Source organism: Phodopus roborovskii, unplaced genomic scaffold, assembly GCF_943737965.1.
Source record: "Phodopus roborovskii unplaced genomic scaffold, PHOROB, whole genome shotgun sequence".
Lineage (NCBI taxonomy): Eukaryota > Metazoa > Chordata > Mammalia > Rodentia > Cricetidae > Phodopus > Phodopus roborovskii.
Window position 1 is genome coordinate 39,293,643 of NW_026125295.1, and position 16,545 is coordinate 39,310,187.

Below are 16,545 nucleotides of genomic sequence, written 5' to 3' on the forward strand. Positions count from 1 at the left end.
GGTTTAAACATGCTAAAGCTTTATGCTTTTGTGGTGGATAAGCCTACCAAGCTTTCTACCTTACCAATGATTAACTTCATTAACTTTGGTCTGGATCTCATTCTTCTGCGTTAGATTCATGAGTTACCCCAGAATCTATTCAATAATTGAGATGCATTCCTGTAATACTTGAGACTGAGCCCTAAAAACTGTGCTTTTGTGTACTTGATCTGCAGTGACCTTTGGCGTTTGCTGCCTATTGAATGGAAGGCCTTCCTTGTGAAATCATAGAATAGTGTCCCAGTCACCCTCTGCTATTTGATATCACCAAACAAAAATACCATTATCAGTGTCTAAGAAGGAACAAGACATGGTACCCTGTCTCTTTAAAAGCTGAAGGATAGGGAGCACAGCAGAGTTAATTCTTCAGGGAATATGCCTTGAGAACTTTCTGGCCCAGAATCAAGTTCCAGATAATTAATTATGTCAGTAAAAGGCTCTGATGGTCTGTTCTTTTCAGAGAAAAGTGACATCACCCGTAGAATTCTCTGGCAATAAAGAAGAACAAAGCTGTGAGCACAGGAAACAACAGGCGAATGTCCACGAGTGCATATTTTATCAACTTCAAAGTGTACTGTGAGAAGTCACTCTGTGGGGCTACCTCCCTGCCACCATGGCTTGCCCAGGGCTCCCTGGGCATCAGAAAGGGCTGGGCTCCTGGACTCAAGCTGTGGCCTGATCTGAATGCGCTGTTCTCAGAGAAGATACTAAAAAGATGACAAAGCTCAAAAGTTTTGGCTAGATCCGCAAGCCAATCAAGTGATGTAGTGTGAGGAAATTGCAGCAGATGCTGAGGCTTCAGCTGTGGATGAGGTCAACCCAGGAAGCTGCCTGGCCTCTCCTTCAGACTTCCTTTGCTTTGTGCTCGCATCATATTCACTCCCACACCAACCGGCACTACATCATGGCACAACAAAAGCACATAGCTCAGAATGTGACCCTCATTTCTTACTAAAGCAACCCTGCACACATGATAGGATCTCTCAGAGCTTTAGTCTTTTGTGATAGTGGAGTTAAGAGAAACCCATTCATGTTCCTGATAAGACTTTTGTCCATGTGCAATGAAGTACAGATCATTGTTAAATTCAAGTCTGTCCCTTCCCTGCAAAATACAGTAGTTTCACGTTAGGTGTCTAGAGCGAGGCTTTTATTGACTGAAACAGTTTTACTGACATAACCAGTTTAAAGCATATTAACAGAAAATCAGCTTCAAATTGTCAGATGCCACATATCCCATCCCATACATATTCCTTTGATCCAAATCTATCTTTAAAGTGTTTTATATAATTATGTAAGTAAAACCAGCTATATTTATATTGTTTAGAATGTGTATTCTTAGTGAGATCACCATAGTTCCCAAAAGGGTTAAAATTGGACCTTGGAGAGGAGATGTGAAGAACTTTAGATGAGTTGTGGCCCTTAAAATACCTTAGTACAGGGTGACCGCAACTAAGAATCTAAGCAATAAAGTGGAGGCTATCTTAAATGCCCTTCCCCTATAATGAGTTTGATGATTACCTTATATGCCATCCTAGATGCTTCATCCAGTAGCTGATGGAAACAGAAGCAGAGACCCACAGTTAAGCACTGAGCTGAATTTCTGGAATACAATTGTAGAGAGGGAGGAGTGATGAGCACAGGGGTTAAGTCCATGCTGGAGAAACCCACAGAAAGAGCTGAGCTGAACAAGGGGGAGCTCATTGACCCCAGACTGACAGCTTAGAAACTAGCATAGGACAGAGCCAGGTCCCCTGCATGGGGGTGTACAGTTAGGAAGTCTGGGCAGTCTATGGGGCCTCTGGTAGTGAAACAGCATTTACCCCTAGTGTACAAATGGGCATTGGAAGCCCATTCCACATAGAGGGATACTCTCTCAGCCTAGACAAACGGGGAGGGCCTAGGCCCTGCTCCAAATGATATGATAGACTTTGATGATACCCCATAGAAAGCCTCACCTTTTCTATGGAGCAGAAGAGGGATGGGCTGGGGGTCAGTGCGAGGCATGGGAGAATGGGAAGGAGAGGGAACTGGGATTGATATATAAAATAAGATTGTTCCTAATTTTTAAAAAAGTACCTTAGTACATAGATATGTATGTGATATGTCTGTGGTACTAAATTTCACAGTGGGCCTAAGGAGCAAAATATCTAAAAGAGTCTCCTTGAGAAGACAGTACTGATTAAAAGCTATAAAGAAAAATGTAAATAATCTATAACTTTGAAAACCTGAGAAAATATTATCAATGTTGTGGCATTTTTCCACTTAGTTGTAGCATTCAATTTCAAATACAGTTGTTATCATTTGAATCTTAGAAAGTTCAATTTTTTATAATATCTTCTATTTATTCCTTGACAATTTTGTATGTGTATGCAATATTTGCTATCTATCCCCCATTTTCTTTTCCTATGCCTCCCGAACCCCAGTAGGCTTCCCCTCCTACCTTCACGCCCTCTCCTCTTTTTCTTTCTTTCTTTCTTTTTTTTTTTTTTAAATCCATTGAGTCCAGTTAGCTCTGCCTGTTAGAATGTTGACTGACAGTGTTGCCTTGAGCTTACAGAAGTCTGGTGCAGGTAACTAATTATGGCTTCAGTGAGTTCGTGAAGGCAATGTCCATGCCATTCCACCTCTCCAGAGATGTGTGTGTGTGTGTGTGTGTGTGTGTGTGTGTGTGTGTGTGTGTGTGATATAGATGACCATAAAACGGGACACCCAGCAGTTACATATGCTCAGCACTTTGACCATTATGAGTCTCTGCAAGAATCACTGTCCACTGCAGAAAGAAGTGTCTCAGACTCAATACATAATTTTAAAACCTCGTGTGATTTCTTCTTTTATGAACCCTCTGTGAACACAAATGCTTCTCAATAGAAAAGGTTTTCTAAATTTTATGTTACAAATGGCATCATGTTTGTTTAACAACATTCATCTCTTGTTTAAATGACATATTTTGGTGCCACATATAATGCATATTTTTGTGGGTGCCATGTGTGGGTGGGTGTCATTCCTCAGAGGTCATCCACCTTGATTTTTGAGATGTGGTCTCTCAGTGACTTCAGCTCTCCAACAGGTTAGGGTGACTGGCCAGTGACCCCCAGAAGTCTGCATATTGCTTCCTTTCCAGATCTGAGATTACAAGTGTACATCATCTTGCCAGTTTTTTCTTTTCCTCTAACATAGCTTATCAACTGACCATTCCCTTACCCCTCAAGTAACATAATTTGAAGATGTGAATGGGAACCAGGCAAGGTAGTGCATAATCCCAGAATTTGGGAGGCAGAAGCCCTGGAGGTTGCTGCAGATCTGAGGCCAGTCTGGGCTGCACAGAGAAAGACTTTATCTTTTTTTTTTTTTTTTTTAAGATGTAGGTTTACATTTTTAATTTACTACTTGTAAAGACTCTGAGTTTGTTTACTGAGAATTTATGTCCAGAGCCTCTTCCAATCTGGAAGCTAGGCACCGGCAATGAGATGTTCAAGAAAAATTAGTGGCACTGACCTTCCCCACTTCTGTCCAGTGATCTTGGTCACTTTGCAATGGAGATGACCCAACTTATCCTCAGATTCTGGGATTCTTAGTAACACGTATTGATAATCCCTAACCCAAAACTGCAACATGTCTGCTGCCGTTCTCAGCCACACAAAGGAAGGCAAGAATCCCGAGTTTCTGATACTCATACTCCCAGGCAGGAATGGTTCCACCTTTTTAATCTTAGCACTAATACACGTTTCCTATTTTATTTTGCTTTTGTTTTTGTTAAAATGTCTCCAGATGAAGGCACACCACTTTTCTTCAGTGGTGTAACCACAAGTGAGTTGCCCATCCTAACACTCCTGTTTTAAACTGCAGGTCACAGGAAGACATGAAAAAAGAAAGGCACTTGCTGGGAAGTCAAGGGATTTCTGTAGGAGACAGAGGGCAGATGAGGGAAGGTAATAAGGGGTAAGGGCAATAAAATCTGTTGTATATACACATACATTTTTTTTTTTGTCTATGAAAAACATCAGTGCATCATACAGTGCATCGCCTGTATTTATAGGGTGACATTTCCAGTCAAGTGGGGACTTTACAGGCACACTGTGAATTTGTTTTTAAAAATTGAAAGTTAATATTTCCTGTTTGTACTTTTATTATATTTTTCTTTTCCTATGCCAAAGAACTCGGCTTTGATTACATCTTCACCTGTGGGTAGCCTGCTGTTGGCACAAGGGCCCGTACAAAATGTGCTTCTTGTGGATGCTACTTTCAATAATGCTGAGAAGGGTTTGGGAAAGAAACTCTGCTTCTGCTGTGATGTGTCCTCTCGACAGGGAGTGACCTGCAGATTCGGACAGTGCAGTCTGACTTCTTGAATCACATTTTAAAAAGTGGTTCACGGGACAGGAGAGGTGGCTTAGGAGTTCAGAGCACTTGTTGCTCTTGCAGAAGACCCAGGTTCAGTTCCCAGCACCCGGATGGAAGCTCATAATCATCTCTAATTCCATCTCCATGGGAACCAACTCCCTCTTCAGACCTCCTTGGGCCCCAGTCACATGCGTGATATACATATGTGTGCAGGCAAAACACTCTTACATATAAAATATGTTTTAAAAATAAAGAGTGGTTCAGAAAAGGTGATACACTGGCCTGGCTGTCATCAATCCTAGGCTCATGGTGCAGGAGTCGAAGGTATGGCTATGAGTGTGTTGGCAGTCACAGCATATTGAAAGCAACAGGAATGAGAAAAAAATACCATGGTTTTGACCTATTGAGATAGTCTGTGGAAAGGCTTTTGTAGTGTTGCCCAGCTGTTCTACATCAGCCAATTCACTGTGATGAAGGAATGAAAGGAGGAAATTGCTTTCAATGGACATCCATTGCATGCCAGGAGCTTTGCTAGCAACCTCACACACATTTCATTTCAAAGTCAACTATCCCAAGTCACATAGCTACAGTGAACAGCAGAGCCACAGGGTGTGATTCCCAAAGGGTGGGAATAATAACATTCATTTACCAGGTACTTTTCACACTTTAGGTCAAGTACAATTTGTGAGGTTGCTGTTGCTGTGTCCATCTTACAGATGAAGAGTTCACAAGCTGACTCACTCCCTCAAGGTCACACAACTGTTGTGCATATTTCTAGCACAGACTCCCGGGTGTGTGCTTGCCCTTTCTCCCTCATTGCATCTCTTGAAGGGACAAGTCTTGCTTATTTTTCTTCCCCTCCCTGCCCCTCCCTTCCCCTCCACGCCCCGCCCTGCCCTCCCCTCCCCTTCCATTCTTCCTCTCTTCCTTTCCCTCTCCTCCCCTCTTATTCTGACAAATACCTAGTGTAACATTTTTCTGCTGGGTCAGGATGGCTGAGGTTTTTTGTTTTGTTTTGTTTTGTTTAAAATACATTATAGTTTTGCCAGCTGGTCACTTGTATGGTACAAATATAGAATTTTACTTAGGTAGGAACTGAAATGAATAGAAACACAGTCACCCTAGGGGAACACAATGCTGTGTGATTCAAATGAACCTCATGTATAAATTATATCTCAGCAATCTAGTCTTAACTTTTTTTTTATTTTAATGCTTTCTCTTTTGAAAAACCAATTGTCTGTATTTCTCAGTACTATGCACAACAGAATAAAAGTAAAATAGAAGGCTTATATAGTTATCTTTTCCCTCCCCTGCCTCTGCCCCACTCCTACTTAATAGAAATTCCAGTTTTAGAGTTCTCCAGAGAATGGCATTCACACACGCCCTATACTCCGCTAGGTTACCACTGGTGTTTGCCTCTGTTTCCTGCCCTTGACCCACAGCGATCATGTGGATGCCTGGGTTGGTGCTTGCTACAGGACAGCCAGTGTGCTGTGCATGGCCCAAGGCTTACTTCCCTGCAGGTGTCAGCTGGCTTCTACTTGGAGAGTGCTCTATGAAACCCACTCTGAGCTCCAGTTGAAATAGTAAGCCCTTCCTCCCCACCCTCCTTCTTGCTGAAGATGCAATGCCCTGAATTCTAATTTACCAATTCTTCTAATTTTCATTTGTGTCTTTTGTTGCCCATTCCTTATTGTGGATCTCAGGAAGGAATAGAAGGGGTTGGGCTGGACAGAAGTCTAAGTGACTGGCCCCAGGCTGCACTCGGACCTACATTTACCCTCTGACCTGCTCCATTGTTCTACAACTAAAATGGTGTCTTTCCTCCCCTGGGATGAGTCCTTTCCCATGAAAAGCTTTGGTCGTGCAAACAGCTCTGTGGCAAGACTAGCCTGCCAGTCAGTTCCCCACAGGAAATTGCATTAATGTATTTCACCAGGGCTAAACTCATGCCTGTTAAAACTAACTGGATGGGAGGCACCCTAGAGAAATGTAAGGGAGAGAAGAAATGTCCACCTATGAGCACAATGATGGCAGAGATGGCTTGTCTGCTCTATGCCCTGTCTAGCTAGTTTATGTTGACAGCATTACATTTTCTAAGCTAGAGAAATCACTATAAAATACCTGTGTGAACTTCCCATATTTCAACGACTTAACTTCAGCTTCTCACTGGAGTCACAGAGTTGTCTACACAGAGGTGAGCAGTTTAAGGACAGGCCCTGAAGTCTTTGGAATTTAAGGAATTGTCACAGCACTGCATGAGGGAACCTGTGACCTTATCTAATTTCTAATCCAGGACATAGCAGCTGCCGAACTATTAATATCCCAATGTGTACAGAGAGAGAGAGAGAAAGAGAAAGAGAGAGAGACTGCTTAAGTTTTTTTTTAATGTATTAAAATACAAGGATGATGGTGATATTTTAATGACTAACCATAAGGAAAGTTGACTATGCTTTTTAACATGTGTTGCATAGAATTTTAGTTTTTCTTAAAAATTGGTAGTCTCTAGGTAGTGGATTGAGGGTGATTTTTATTTTCTTTATTTGAATTTTTAAATTTGGCAAAATAGACAATTCTATAAAAAATCACTGTAACCTTTCTCTTTTCCTTTCTTCCTTTCTCTTCTCTCTTTCACTTCCTTCCTTCTTTCCTTCTTTCCTTCCATCCTTCCTTCCTTCCTTCCTTCCTTTCTTTCTTCTCATTTTGACAAGATCTCTCTCTGTAGCCCTGGTTAGCCTAGAATTCCTATAGACTAGGCTGGCCTCAAACATACAGTAGCCCACCTCAGACTGAGTACTGGGATTAAGATGTGTGCTGCTACACCCTGACTATTTCCAAATGTATAAGTAAGTAGCATTAACTGTGTTGACCTTGTTGGGCAACTGTTACCACCAAAGAGCTCAAGAAGTATTTTTTCTTGTAAACTGGAAACTCTGCACAGTACTTGCTTTCCTCCTAGACCACATCCCTGGCAGCCACTGTCTGCTTTGTCTCCATGAATTGCATGACTCTAAGCACCTCATATAAGTGACACAAAGCATTTGCCTTTTTGTAACTGATGTATAACCCTTAGCATAATGTTATGTTTGGTTGATACTGTAGTATGCATCAGAATTTCCCTGCTTTTAAAACTGAACAGCATTCCATTGGATGGGTCTATTGCATTCAGTTTATCTATCATCTGGGGGTGGACACTTGAGTCCCTTCCAGTTTGACACTGAGCATAGCTGCTATGAAAAACTTCTACAAATATCTATTATAATCACTGCTCTCAGTTCCTTTGAGTACATACCCAACTATGAAACTGCATGATAATATAGCAAAGTGTTTCCAAGTTTTTGAGGGACTTCTGTAGTCATCTGCACTTGGCTGCACATTTAACTTACCCACAGGTACCTTACAAGTTCTGATGTGTTGGCAGCCTCACTACCACTTAATATTTTCTGTTTTGTTTTGGTAGCACCCATTCTAATGATGTAAATATCTATAATTTATTTGTGGTTTTGGTTTGTATTTCTCTAATGGTTTGTGATATTAGGCATCTTATCACATGTCTTTTTACAGCTTGTATTGTCCCAGCCCCCTTTGGAGAAGCATCTGTATAAGCCCATTGATCATGAACAGTTTTTGGACTTGTAGAAGTTTTTATTATTCTTCAAGTTAACTTCATTGGCCCCATGTACTTATTCCCAATCAGTTGCTTTTCACTCTGCTGGTTATATTCTTCAATGCTTAGGAGCTTCTAAGTCTGACATAGTCCAGGTAATCTACAGTTTTCCTTCTGCCAAATTCAGTATCATAAAATACGTTCCTTGTGTTTTCTATGAGACTTTTATATTTTGATTGATTTTGAGCCAATTTTAGTAAATGCTCAAAGGGTCAAATTTTGCTAAATATGTGGATATCCATTTTCCCAATGCTATTGAAAGCTCTCATCCTTCCACACTGAACAATCTTGCCATCTTTTTGGGAACTCTTTTGAATAGCTTTATTCAAAGGTTTTCCATCCTATTGGTCTACATCTTTGTCTTAATGGCAGTGCCACAGTCTTGATTAGCATAGTCTTACAATTAGTTTTGAAATCAGAAAGCATCTGACCTCTATCATTTTCTTTCACAAAACTGATTTGGTTATTATAGCGCTCTTAAGATTCTATATGAATATTAACCTGAATTCTTCCATTTATACAAAAAATAATTTAAATTTTGAATATTTTATTTTTAAAATACCAATATTTGAATATAAGTGCAAATTTTAACATGGTAAGTTGCATCTCTTTCCAATATTGTAATGAAAGATTTCTCTTGGTTGGGGTGTGAATGTTAGTCTCTTGTGGGTAAGCTCTGTAAAGAACTTTAGGCTGTTTTGTACCATATAGTTGTAGAGGAAAATTATTTCATAGAATGCAAAAAGTAACATTTTAAGCACAAAATGGCCTTTTAAACCAACCATGTCTGAATGTTCTGGTATGTTGTATTACTAATCACATTAGTTTTGCTTTTTAAAATCCAGGAAAAACTGGATTTAATTTCTATAATAATAGCTAATAACATTATAAATTACAATGTTCTAGCTCTTAATCCACTTATACTATTACTATTTACCTAAGTTGGATAAACATGTAATTTAATTTGTATGAGATTTAAAGATAACCCATTCCCTGTAACCCATTCCCTCTTGCAACATTCTGGTGGAATGTACTGTTTTTCCTTATTCAGTTTACATATTTTCTTTTGGAATAAACTATAGAGGACAAAGTGACTCCTGAATTATATACAAAGCTGTCAGATGAAAGACTAAGGAAGTTGACAAAATGTTAACTGTTTAGATCTTTTGAACAAGGATTAGTAGTCAAGGTTGTCCTGAAGGGTTCGGGACCAGTTCAGCTGACCTTCTCACTTCACATAACTTAAATTTGCTCTTCTTGATTTCAACAAATATTTACTGAGTGCCTATCATGTGGCAGGCACTCTGTGAGGGATGGTAGACACAGCCTCTGTTCTCACAGTGGCTCACCACTCCAGGAGGAAATAGACAAGTAAACTAATAAATTACCTTATGTAAATAGATACAGGAGCACTCGAGTTCGCAGAATGTGGAAGCACTCACAGAATAACCATGTTCCGACCTTCCTGCGGCAGAGATGGGGCTATATTTAAGCAGTTAACTAAACCATGCAAAGGAGTGGTAGTGTTTGGGAATAGCATCATTCTGGGTCTTCCATAAGCAAAGGCAGATTTGTGTTTTCTTAAATATATTCTTTGTTGAAAGCCAACAGCTCTTGGCAGAAATGCCATGTTTAAAGCAAACCAGATCATCTTCTAGGGGGCATCTTACCCTCCCCACTGGGTATGCTTCCTCCCAGCCAAGTCAGGGGAAGACAGGAACCAGAGGGGCTCCTACCTTAGCTCAGTGTTTTTTGAAGTCTGTGTTTTGTCATAAACACCCAGTTAAATATTATTTACCTGTTACTATTTTGGGAGGTGAAAGGGCTGTCAACAGTTTTAAGTCATAGCGAGGGCAGGAATAAGCAGGCCTGTTGTTCCATTGCTCGTATGTAGGAATAAGGTATCTGGGAGGTAAATGTTCAAACTGTCTTGAATTTACATATTAATATATATTGAAACATGACTTGGCTCCTTGTAAGGATGTACAGTTTCTATGTGTCAAATCAAATAAATGATACGAATCTTGTGAAAAGTTATAAACTGTCAATTTAAGTCTTCCTGTGAGTACCGACACAGGAGACTGCACTGTTTATGTGAGGGTCAGAGGGTCATTGTCACTCCCATTGTGCTCCCAAGGTGACATTCCCTTATGTCATTCCCTTTGTGCTCTTAAGGTGACATGTGTTCCCATTTTAGAAATACAGAAGGAAGGCTCAAGAGCAAAGTTTTGTTCCCTGCATGCTGTTTACTGTAACGTTCCTTTTTTCAAAGACTTCATAATCCAGCAAGTTTAAACACAGCAAAAATTAATAACAGGCAAATAATCAATAACAGCCTTTTTCCTTTCAATGAATGTGTTTTGAGGTTCAGCTTCTGAGCACCATTAGGTAAGCTAGGGATGCTCTGCTACATATCTGATGTTATGGACTATCTAATGTCCTTACTGGCATCTTCCATAAGTGTAGACACTTGTACCTTTTGCCTGGGTCTGGCCTGGATTTTCACGGTCCATCTTCCCAGGATTCTGTCCCCTTAGTGACTAAGGTTTACTTGCAGTCAAATTGGGGTAATTGGTGAGCCTCATTGTCTAGAGCTGGTAAATACATCTCAATTTCCAGGGACTCTGTTGGTCTGAAGAGACCATGATCTTTCAGTGAAGGAAAGTCAGTGGAACTGATAACTCCAGGAGATCAAGGAGGAAATCTAGGAGGCAGCAAGTCCCTCAAAATGAGTGAACCTCTGAGAACCTTTAGTTAACATCACAGTGTAGACAAGAAGGCACAGAAAGAAAATGCCAACATGACCATTCTATTAGGGGGAAGTTTTTTATTGTAGGTAAGAGAGAGAAAAGATCCCAGAACCTCTAGAAGTGTTCAGAGCAGAGAAAATAAAGCAAACTAGGCATGGCCAGGGCTATAAGAAAACAGGAAAGCTGGAGAGAATAGTGGAGATAGAAAAAGATAGAGTTTAGCAGAGGCCAAGAGAGCTTGGCTCTCCAGACAGCACGTGAAAGCAGGGGAGAGAGTAACCAGATAGCCCTAGAACAAATCACCAAATCACGTGGATTATAAAGAGTGGCTGGTAGGAGGGGCTTTGGACCAAGCCATCTGTCTGTGGTGCTGAGTTGCCTTGACCATCCCAGAGTAGTGGCTTCCAGTGGCAGCTATGTTGCAGAATCACTTGTACAGATATTTTAAACAGTGACATGGGGGAAAGCAATCACATAGTGGTTTTCTTGCCTCAGGTGAGCATGACTCAAGGGCCTAGGATCAGGCAATCAGTTGTCATCAAATACCATAGGCCAGCAATGTCCAGGTGTTTTGTCTGATGAACTCAAAGAATGTCTTTCTCAGACAATGAAAGAGTGAGTTTAGACAGGGGTTCTATTATCAGAGAGTTTAAGAGAAAGTAAGCAAGCAGAGCTCACATACAGCCCTGGTATGGGGAGGAGAGGTCACAGAACTGCTTTGTACTGTTGGTTCTCTCCCTCTACTTGACATGTGTTCTGAGACTCAACCTCATGTCACCAGGCTTGCCCACTAAGTGTCATCGTAATGAGTCCCTTCTGGGTCTTTATAACATACATATCTGACCATGTCACTGTCCTGTGGATTAAAAGCCCAAAGCTTCCTGCTGCTCCATGACTCAGTGTGTGACTCACAGGGTTTAATGGGAAGACACCATTACTATTGTGCTGTATCATCTTTTTGGATAGTTAGTAGTCTTTTTCTTAAGATTTTTATTATTTCTTTAATGAGTATGAGAGTTTCTCCTGCATGTATGTGTATTAACCACAAATGTGCCTGGTACCCTCCAAGAAGATGGTATCAGATCACTTGGGATTGGAATTACAGACTGCTGTTAGCTAACCAACATGTGGCTGCTGGGAATTGAACAGTTTTGTTCCTGGAACACTCTCACCTAACTAAGCCAGTCTCCATCTTACTTGTTGTGAGTGTTCAGATCACATTCTCCTGGAAAGCCTTCTCTGTTAGCTCAGATTCAAGTCAAGCATTCCGGATAAACATTGTTACTCCCTGTGTTTTCTCTAGGACATGATTACTGTACCATATTATAAGTTATTTCCTATTGTCAGTAACCCTTCACACTAGAATTTCTGAGGCTACAACTGTTTCTATAATACTGAATACAGTGCGTTGTACGAGCTGAAGGTGTTTAAGTTACTTAATGACTGATGAATTCTGCTCTGCTTTTGAGCCTGTTTCATTTTATTATGCCTGGCTCTGGTTGCCAGGCAGAGCCCAAATGCCCTGTTTTGACCTCATGACTCACCTGCTCACCTGAGGCTCTTTGCTGCCCCCACATGTTTTGAATCAGCTCCTGCTGCAGCCAACTGAGGCCAGTCCCTTTGTTCTCCAGTGTGACTTCGGGCACAAAAGGAGGTGATGGCAGAAACATGGGACTGAACCTCATTTGTTTATTGTCAGTAAGTAGATTGAACATTGTGTTGTCTGTTTCTTCTCCAATCTCCTTCCTCCTCTCAAACAGAAGGCAGCTCATTTTGAGAGCCCTTTTCAAAGCATTCTCTCTGGTACAGCACATTCTTCAGGTCTATTGGGAGCTCCCAGAGTCCTGGGACCGTAACCACTCATTTCTGGCTTAAGTTCTTTGTGAAAATAATGTTCAAGGGCAACAGCTTCCTGACATGTGGGTTTTATTCTGTTTAATGGTAATCAACACATTTCTTTTGCCTTTTTCTATTTTTTTTGTTTGTTGAGACAGGGTTTCTATGTGTAAAGGTTGCCTCTGCATCCAGAGTACTGGGATTATAGGCATGTACCACCACCACAAAGCAAATTAACACATTCTAAAAATGGAGCTGTAAAGTGGTTTTTATCCCCAAAGTGCAGGATCTTTTTCCATATACTGACTCATTTATTTGAAATAGTGAACAAATTTATTGTGGTCACATAGTCACCATCACTAATCCACTGATTCAAAAGTTGTTACACACAGGTGGTATGCAACTTTAATTGTAGCATTCTAGAGGCAGAGACAGGTGGATCTCTATGAGTTTGAGATCAGTAGTGAGTACCAGGCCAGCCATAGAGCATCACTGTTTCAAAATACACACACATACCCCCCCCACACACACACACCACAAGGGCAGGTGAGTTGGTTCAGTATATAAAGGTACTTGGGGCCAAGCTTGATGACCTGAATTTTATCCTTAGAACACTCATGGCAGAAAGAAGGAACCAACTCCTGCAAATTGTCCTCTGACTTCCACATTCATGCTGCAGCAGTTTGCATTCACACACAAGCAACAAATAAATAAGTAAATACAACAACTGTAATAAAAAGTTGTTGATTTATTCTGTTAAATTATTTTTAGGTAGCAATATCACAGGAATGGCATTGCTATTTTTTCCAGTGTTATCTCTACAGCCATTTACAGAGTCCCCTAGTAAGTTCATGATGGCTGGAGTTGCTCTAAGTATGTGATACATTATAGCTCTTTTATTTGCTAATTAGTGTCTAGAATAATTAAACTAAGATGAAGTGTTTAACATGTGGTATCACATTATTGCTAAGTTCAAGAATAAGTGTTATGGTTTGTTTTAGTAAAAGAAATAGGTGTTTCCTATTGCACAAAACAAGCAAACAAGCAAACAAAACAAAACAAAACTAACCAGCCAAAGGCTTCTTGAACAACAACAAAAACAATGCTGGAAGTATCACCACACCCAACTTCAATATATATTGTAGAGCCATAGTAACAAAAACATCATAGTACTGGCACAAATACATAGATAGATAGATAGATAGATAGATAGATAGATAGATAGATAGATAGATGGAAAGAAAAGAAGACATATAAATAAATCCATGTAACTATAGCTAACTAATATTTGACAATGCCAAGTACACACATTGGAGAAAAGACAAACTCTCTAACAAAAGCTGTTGAAAAAACTGGATATCACAATGTGGAAGAATAAAACTAGTTCAAATCACTCATTCTGTACAAAAATCAATTCAACTTTAATTAAAAACCTTAATGTATGATCCCAAACCCTGAGACTATTTGAGGAAAACACTTCAAGACACGGGTATAGGAATAGGCCAAGCCTATCTGAGAAGGATTCTGGTAGCTCAGGCATAATATCAAGAATTTACAAATGGGATTGCATAAAATCCAAAGGCTTCTACCCACCAAAGAAAATAAGTGAAGAGAAGCCTACAGAAGAAGATAAAACTCTTTGCAGCCACACATCTAAAAGAGGGTTAAAATCTAGAGTTTATTTTAAAAAAAAATAAAAAGCTAAATATCAAAGTAACAAACTAATTAGAAAATGGGCTAAAGCAGTGAACAGGAGGTTACAAAAAGATGAAGTGCAAATGGCCAATAAATATGTTTAAAAAAATGTTCCACACTATCCATCAGAGGAAACAATATTGAGATCCCTTCTCGCCCCAGTCATAATGGCTATTATAAAGAAAACATTCTGGCAAGGACTTGGGGAGGGAGACTTTACACACTGTCTGTCAGTGGACTGTAAATTAGTTCAACACTAAGGAAATCACTATAGAAGTTTCTTAGTAAACTGAAAGTTTATCTGTACTGTATGACTCAACTATACCACTCTTGGGTATAAACTCAAATGACTCTAAGTAAAAAGAAAGGAAGGAAGGGAAGAAAGGAGGGAGTGAGGGAGGAAGGAAGGAAGGGAGGGAGGGAGGGAGAAAGAAAGGAAGGGAAGGAGGGAAGGAAGAAAGAAAGAGGGAAAGGAAGCCAGGCAGTGTTGGCACATGCATTTAATTCCAGCACTCAAAAGATAAAGATAGGCAGATCTCTGTGAGTTCGAGAGCAAGTTTCAGGACAGGATCTAAAGCTACAGGGAAACAAAACAAAACAAACAAAAAAACAAAAGGACTCTAAGTCAATACATCATAGAGATTAGTGTACTTTTTTTTACATTAAAGATTTATTTTTGGATGTGAGGGTGATCTGGCTGTGACATCTGTCACCGCATTGATCACCAGGGTTGATTGGATCTGGCTGGCTAGGTGGGCATCCCCTTCCCCAGAGTAGGTCTTTGGTCAAGGGCATATGAGTAGCTGCACTCTCCTGCTAGAACTTCCAAAGAAGATTTATTTGTGTTTACCTGCATAAGTTTATGCATACCATGTGGAAGCAGAGGCTAAAAGAAGGTGTTGGATCTGATGGAGCTGAAGTTACAGGCAGTTCTGAGCTGCCTGACCTGGGTGCTGGGAACCAGATCCCCTGTCAAAGCAGCCCATGTCACTGAGCCATCACTCCAAATCCTATACTTGCACTTGTATGTTTACTGCAGGGCTATTCACACCACCAAGTCATGAGTCAGGTGAGGTGCCTGTTGACATATGTGGAAAGAAGAATGTTATATGCATAATGGATTTTTATCGCATCATAGAGTTGAACAAAATATGTAGCAGACAGGAAAATGGATGGAAATGGGGGCCATCATATTAAGCTAAATAAATCAATCTCAGGTAGATAAATACTGCATGTTCCCTTTTCTGTGAATCCTAGACTCTGTACAGATACATAAACCATATATATGAAAGAAGATGTGAGGACTATGGGAATGAGAATAACTGGAAAGAGAATAAAGGAGAAGGGATGAAGCAGTGAATATGATCAAAGTCCATGATATCACTGCACAAAAATATCTATGACAGATCCCATTAAGCACAATAAATACACTCCAGTAAAAGTGAAGGCCATCTAGAGAAAAAATTATAGTAAATGTCTCCATTGACTTAGGACCTACTCTGTGCCAAGTTCTACATTAGTCACTATACGAATGTATATCTAATTCCATCCTCCTGGCAACATTCATGTGATGAAACTGTCATGGTTTTATTCCAGAGGTAATAAAATTGGCTTACAGCAACATGTAAATCACCCAGGTCTAGGATCAGAAAATAATTCTGAGGTCCTTTAAAGATGTACTCATTCTGTTATCAACAATTCAGATTGTATTCCATGTCTTAATTACATTTCTGTCATTGTTTTAGAATTTACTTGATTTCCTTTATGCTTCTGTCACATAGATTAGTGTGAATTAATAGTGCAATCCATGCCATCAGGGGTGTTGACTTCAGTTTATGCTTGCAAGCCACTTTCCTGAACACTTTCATCCACAGTGAGGGATAAGTCTTCTTCAGAATGTGGTTCATGGGAGCTAATGCATGAATAGCTCTGTGGTAGATTCTTCTGTCAGACAGGAATGCAACTAAATCTGAACAAACACAATGATAATCTGTTACTGCTTGTGTGCCTCACATCTACCTACCTCAGTAACTGCTCTATCCTCAGATCCCCTGCTGACTTTGAGTAATCTAAAAGGAATCCTGACAACACCAACAAGTGGGTGTAGCACAATCTTTATGACTTTGGGTTTATGTCTTTGTTTTAGATCCTAGGGACACTGTTAATACAGTCATGTATAGCCAGAATGAAGGCAACTTTCTCAGGACCAAGTTTCTA

The 16,545-nt window shown here is 40.1% G+C and overlaps 1 protein-coding gene across 3 annotated transcripts in view; it reads left to right on the forward strand.

Moving 5' to 3' along the window:
• The window catches only part of Filip1 (filamin A interacting protein 1), a 95,996-nt gene that overhangs the window by 26,588 nt on the left and 52,863 nt on the right, over positions 1–16,545 (forward strand). The window lies entirely within an intron of this gene.